Genomic DNA, 6,609 nt, shown 5'->3' on the forward strand with positions numbered 1-6,609 from the left:
GCCCTCTCATTAGAATAAAGGAGACATAGAGACTGTTCTAAATACACACATCTGCACAGTGCACGTGGCTTTCAAAGTCAAAAAACTAGAAGAAAACCTGAACTGGTACATGGCGCTTGACCAGAAAGAAAAGCTCCTCGACTTGGCTGCGTTGGTTCTGAAGACGATAAAGGGCTTTTGCTTACACATACGTAGTGCTTGCTTTCTTTGAATTGCCCCAGTGAAACATTTACTTCTAATGTGATCAGATCACATTTTATTTCATGTTTGATGTGTATATTAAATTCAAACTTCCAGGCAGACTTCTGCCCTCAAGGAGATTCCCAGATTTAGCGTCCTACCAAAGGCCCATGATGGTGTGCACCACCCCGTCCCCCTCAGGCTGGTTAACTCCCAGTTTACTTTCAATTTCCTCCGAATTCTGTCGAAGTTTTTATAGTTTGGACTAAACTTGCTTTCTTAGGTAAGAATGACTAAGCAAACAAAGAGGAAAGGTTCCATTCAAAAAGGTATATAAGTTGATTTTTTTTTAAGTACCAAATTAGAAACATGAAGTTGTAATAACCATAATTATTCTCAATATTTATAAATATCTCTATAATCTAGGCCCTATAAATATGATTTTCACAAGCATGAAAGAAAAATGGCCTTCAGACCTTGGAAGGACTGTAAAGAATAACTCTTCAGAAGGAAGGAAGGTAGAGAAGGGCAGCGGAAGAGAAGGAAAGAAACAAGGAAGGAAGATTGATTTCGGCTCCTTCATTCGGCTCCAAAGACTTCCTGCTGAATCACCCGCCCTGTTGACTGACGTCTGTCCCTAAGCTGTGACAGACCACAGTCTACGAGCGTACATATGTGAAGTCACTGCCTTCAACTTTGCTGTCATTGGTTTTCTGTTACTGCATGTCATCAATATTTTTAATTAGCTGTAACCTGAATTTGTATCACCTTCGTTGTTGCTGAACTACAGAAATTGCTCCACCCAGGTCTGATTATTAAATCACAGACAACAATGGTCATTTGAGTATCTTCCAGTGGAACATTCAATGACGTAGATTAAAAGACAAATACCTCTGGATTCACAGTCTGCCAATTAATACCTGAAGCAATGGTGGCACTATGTCTTAGGCCCACACATTTCCATTTTGAATACACTCCTGGTATTTGCAATCCCTTAATTTACATTTTCAAAAGGTCACTTGTGGTGCTAGCTGGAATGGATTGTATACTTTATTTATTTTGAAGTGGGCTGATTTGCCTCACCAAGAAGACACACCTTTCCCGACACCAGAAGATAAATAAATCTGAATCAGCCTTAATATCACAGTGAGTAGGTAAAAGGAGTTCTGCTATTTTCTTAAACAATTAAGGGAGTGCTTGAATTTCTTCAGCAGTTTAATTTAGTAGACGAGAATAGCATCTAGGAAGCTATGTTTATCAACAGTGTTTTTTTATTATTATTTTACAGAATGGATATCGCAACAATATTGGGGGGGCAACATGACTTTTGATGATCTGGCAGGCAATGATTAAATAAGGTTAATCCTCATTTCATATGCTAATAGGATATTTATAATCTCCACAGCATATCCAATTTAACAATTTTATTCTCTGTTGTTGAGAAAGTATTTCTTATTAGTGAAACAGAATACCCTTACATTCACCACAGATGCTGGCTTAATTGGGCTTGAGTGCATCGTGTATAATTAGTCCACTTCTCTACTGTTTCATCTGTAATTATGCAATGAACAATGTTCTTAAATTTCATAAAACTGGTGAGTTCACAAGAAAGTCTTCAAAAAAAGAAAATGAGCATTCCATTTTCAAGAATTCCCAAGCCCACTTAGAGCCTGCTGAACACAGAGCTCTGGCCAGTGTAGGCGTATTGAATGGCGAGTGGGTCCCCAACGGCTCTGAGACCAAAAGCTAAAAGGATGTTCCCCTCTAGTTCCAATCATCCTACTCGCTGGCAATGTTACTGGCAGTACTGGCCCTTGGAACAGGACGAGCTGTCACTGGACAGGCAGGATAAAAGTCCCCACATGCTATATTCCCAAGGTCCATGCAAATGTCAGCATTCAAGATGGTATTTTTGAATGACAGAAGTATTTGGTTTGAGGTTTGGGTTCTCCCTTACCCCACCCCTCCTTCCCTCCCCTCGGCAGCATTCAGAGCTCTTTCAGGCAATCCCATTCCAGACAGCAGCCTATGGAGTTTTATCATGGGAACCCATTTTTAATTTTGTGAGGGAATACAACAAACTATGTAGAGAAGAAGGGAAAAGAAAGAAAAAAAACTGCTTCACCATGTTTGGGGTAGCTGTATTGACTGGAGTAAATTAGCAGTAGGGCCTCTGAGTGGGTTTGGGAATATTGCCCATCGTAGTTCAAATGAGGCTATTTTTATACTAGCAGCCTAGTTAGCTGTAGAATTTTTTTTTTTTAAGATTTAAGGATGAAAGAAAAATGGATTATAGGGTTTTAGCTGAGTTTTTCCTAGGGCCATAGGAAGGCCTCCATTGTCAGTGCCATTCAGCTCAGGGAGTTTGCCAAGATCAACAACATATCCACGTGGCCACTTCAGTGTGCCCCCCCTTGTATCCTGAAATGTCCATCCTATAAAGACTTTGGATGGTTCCTACTTTCTCATTTCACCTTCAAACATCTGTGCTCCACTTCTAGTAAAAAGAAAACCAATTGCCACAGTGACTGCTGATGCAGTGGCCTGCCTGCCAGCCGCTAGACAAATAAAGACCCCAAAAGACTTCAGAGTTTCTCATCTTTTAAACTAATATCATGGAAGCAGTTGGCCCCTGCATTAGTCAGGGTTCAGACAGGAAAAATAGAATTGCCACGTGATGGTTCAACAGAGAGATTTAAACAAGAGAACTAGTCACAAAAATGTCAGAAGAACCAAAAGTCCAAGCAAGAATGGTGAGATCACCAAGACGTAGCAATGGCAGGAAGCCACTGCCACCCTCCATGAAAGGACAACGGGAAAGGGGCAACTCTGGGGCCTCAGAGGAGATGCAGCCATTGCCCAGAACCACCTCCAAAGCAGGCTGGAAGATGGGAGCCTGGATATTCCAGTCTCTCTCTTCTTCCCTAACTAGTACATGCCTTTGTGCAGAACTCCCAAGGAGGCCAGATGGCAACATACTTCCCAAAATTGACCCCCCAGGAGTACAGAAAAGCAAGGAAAGGAGGAGAATGGGTCTGAGAGCAAACAGATTAGTGATCGGCACATCCCCTCTCAACAGCTTTAAGACTTTTGGGCAAAGATAAAATTCTGAACCAACCCCTGTGTGAATACAGTTCAAGGTAACTGGTATTTATTTTGGTTTCAAATTCCTAAGGTGTTATACCTAGGAATGCCAACTAGGAAAATGGCTATCATGTTAAGAATAAACATTCAAGCAAACTCAAAGTATTTTAGCTGCATGAATTAAAAAGGAATACAAGTGCTTAAAAAGTTGAGACCACCCTCTTCCAAAACCTGAAATTATGACAGTAATGTGTTGTTTCCTATACCAGTGTGGCCACAGGCAGCAGAAGTGAGGCACAAATAGGAAGGGGGGCTTGCCTTCAAGTTTCCCAGTTCAAACAGATTTTGTTACAACCCGAAGTTTGCCTGGCAAGGGTAGAAAGTGTTGTGCAAGGAAGCATTGCTGCACCCTAACTGAAGGGCAACGGACTGCCTAGGTCCAGCGCCCGAATCACTGTGCTGCCGCCCCTCAGCCAAATCAACTACCTAAAAAATATTTTTTTCTAGTGTCCTTATATCCTTTAAGCTATTCTTCCTGGATACCAGCTAACACCAACAGGGCTTGCTGTTCAGGTTCAGAAATAATGCCACCTGTAACCTTAACACCTAGACACGAGTACATTTTTCAAGGCATGACAGTTTATCTTCTTGCTACTCTGTTTTCAGCCATATCACTTGCCTGTTAAAATGCATGGTGTAGTTAAAAGAGATTTGCATTTGGTCCTATAAAATGAAGATTTTATAAGTTGACTTTTTTTTTCTCTTGACCAGAACCCATATTACTTGCAAAGGGAAAGGCCAAAGGCAAATTATTGCTATTTTAGACAGCAGCATAAATTTTCTTCCTATTTTTAACCTAGCTTTTAATTTAATAAGTTTTATGACCCTTATATTAAGTACATATGTTTTACAAGACATTGTGTCCCTTGAGTCACCCTGAATTTGCTCTACTGTACCAGAGTTAAATAAATGAATACAGTGTTTCTGATTTTAGTTCAGCCTGTATTTGATCCTTATAATATACCTGGTAAACCTTCATAAAAGGAGAGAGCAAAGACACAAGTCAACAGTTATCTGAAGGCTAGTCTAGACTGTTTTAAATAAAATTAATCAAAGTGTCTCTTTATAATATTTTAAATTTCAGATTTCCATCCCACTGGTTTTTATAACAAATAATTAAGGATATACAAAATATTAGAAATAGTCTTTTGCCTTCAGAATTGGCAACAAAGCATACAAATACTTTTATGTGCTATTTCATTGACCAATGCAAAGGTATTTTTTTCCCTCAAATTAAAACTTCACAATCAAAGACAACCATTTCTCTCTTAAAATATAAGATATTCTTTCACTGTGTGCTTATGGTCATTTGAAAATGAGTTTGGTGCTAATTTAAGCTTGCACTAATCCTGAAGGAAGGGTTATTTGAACAACTCCATGGTTATTTAGAATAAAACACTGGGCAGTGCCTCTCTCTCAAAGGAGTAGGTAGGAGTAGGCCCCATATACTGGAGGTGGCAGGCTCAAACCTGACCCAGGCCAAAAACTGCAAAAAAAAAAAAAGAATAAAACATTGAGTTCATAGAGGAATGAAGAAAATCACCTATACTGTTGGCAAAAAAAAGTGTAGATTTTCCTTAAGGCAGGGAGTGGGAAAAGGGTAGGGCAGGTGCAAAGGCCTGACCTACTTCAATGTTGTGTGTTTAGATAGTGTGAAACACGGCAATCTTGCACTGGTGACAAAACTCAGTTTTAATTAATTATTAAGAGAGCCCATTTTTTACATCCTACCAGAGGATAGGAGCTATTGATTCAAGCTAAATATTCAACCAGAAACTCTTTATAACGTAATGGGGATTGGTTTTAAAATATGCCTTATAAATTTCCTGCTTCAGTTCTGATTTTAAAAATGGCTTCCCTGTGAATGCCAATGTTTAGTAAATCAATAGGCTGCTAAAAGAGCACGTTAGGTCAATGGATTAAGGGTGACAAACTCAAGATGGAAAAACTAGCTTTCATAGCACACTTTCAGATTGTGTGCCAGACTATATAACCATGTACACATGAAGTTTTCTAATGTATGAAATCTGATTCAAGCAGCCATGAGTTTCTTCCCTATTCGTTTTGTTTGCTTTTGTCCTACTTCAGTGACTTTGAAGGACGTGACCTTAAAGTATAACTGGTTACTCAGTAGGACCTCCCTCCAAGATCTACATAAAAAGTGATGTTTACTTCACAACCATGTATGGGCTCCAAAATTGACATGTTGCCTTGTGACTTTATTGTTGGAGGAAACCATCCATTATTTTCAAAAGGAAAAAATTCTTAGCCTTTCTATATTTCATTTTAAGACTGAGTGACTAAAATATTAGAACTGTTAGAAATCTGTTGAAATATTTAGTACCCGGTAGGTTATTTGCATTGAAAAGGTTTTGTTTTGTTTTTAGAAAGAATGCAAGAGTCCCCAGTATCTAGAAACTCTTGGTCAGCCCAGCTGTCCAAGTTATGGCCACACTGTGGAGAAATACAGGTTAGGATGGAATGTTGGCATGAGGTTCCACGAAAACAAGGGCTGGCCATTTTAGCCCGTCATGGAGAACTCCTGGTCACCTCCCAAGGGGCAAATTGATGTCAAGTTCTGCTGTCTGTCAGGATTAAGTGCCTGTTTGCTTTTTCACTAACATGTGGTTTGAGAACAAAGCAGCTCAAATCTCCTCAGTCCCTAACAAAGCATCTCAAATTGCTGAGTAAAATTCCTTAATCCCCCATCTTAATCTGAAAACACCAGCAGCAGCAGGGTAGAACACTGTGGTCTCTTTCTGTGCTTCTCTCTGCTCCATCCACCCCCACCAGCCCCATGGCTGGCCATCTACTCCTCAATACCACCATGAATTCCTGCATTTGCCGTTGAATGATTCTTCAACAGAATATGATCAAATAGGAAACACAAGTAACTTGGTCCAAGATTGTGCTGGCTGTGGCCATTTTTGTTCCTTATCGAGATCATCTTAAGAGTGAAGAGAAAAACTAAAAACCAAACAGAAAGATTAATTGAGCACCTTTACACAATCTTGAAGGTCATATGTATACAAATAGTATAAGTGTCATAAATTTTAACGGATGGGCTTTAATTCTCTCTTTGCAATATTTATCAACTCTCAGTTGGAAGCATGGGGATTTTAGAATGGGTTTTTACTAAGGGAAGAGTTGGAAGAAAAACTAACCCCAATGACTGAAACTATGAAAGAACAATCTTTGGTAACATGTGGCAAAAGAATTGGCAGTTGGTGGCTCGGCGCCTGTAGCTCAACTGGCTAAGGCGCCAGCCACGTACACCTAAGGTGG

This window comes from Otolemur garnettii, unplaced genomic scaffold (genome assembly GCF_000181295.1).
Source record: "Otolemur garnettii isolate 467f Iridium unplaced genomic scaffold, OtoGar3 scaffold00068, whole genome shotgun sequence".
Classification (NCBI taxonomy): Eukaryota; Metazoa; Chordata; class Mammalia; order Primates; family Galagidae; genus Otolemur; species Otolemur garnettii.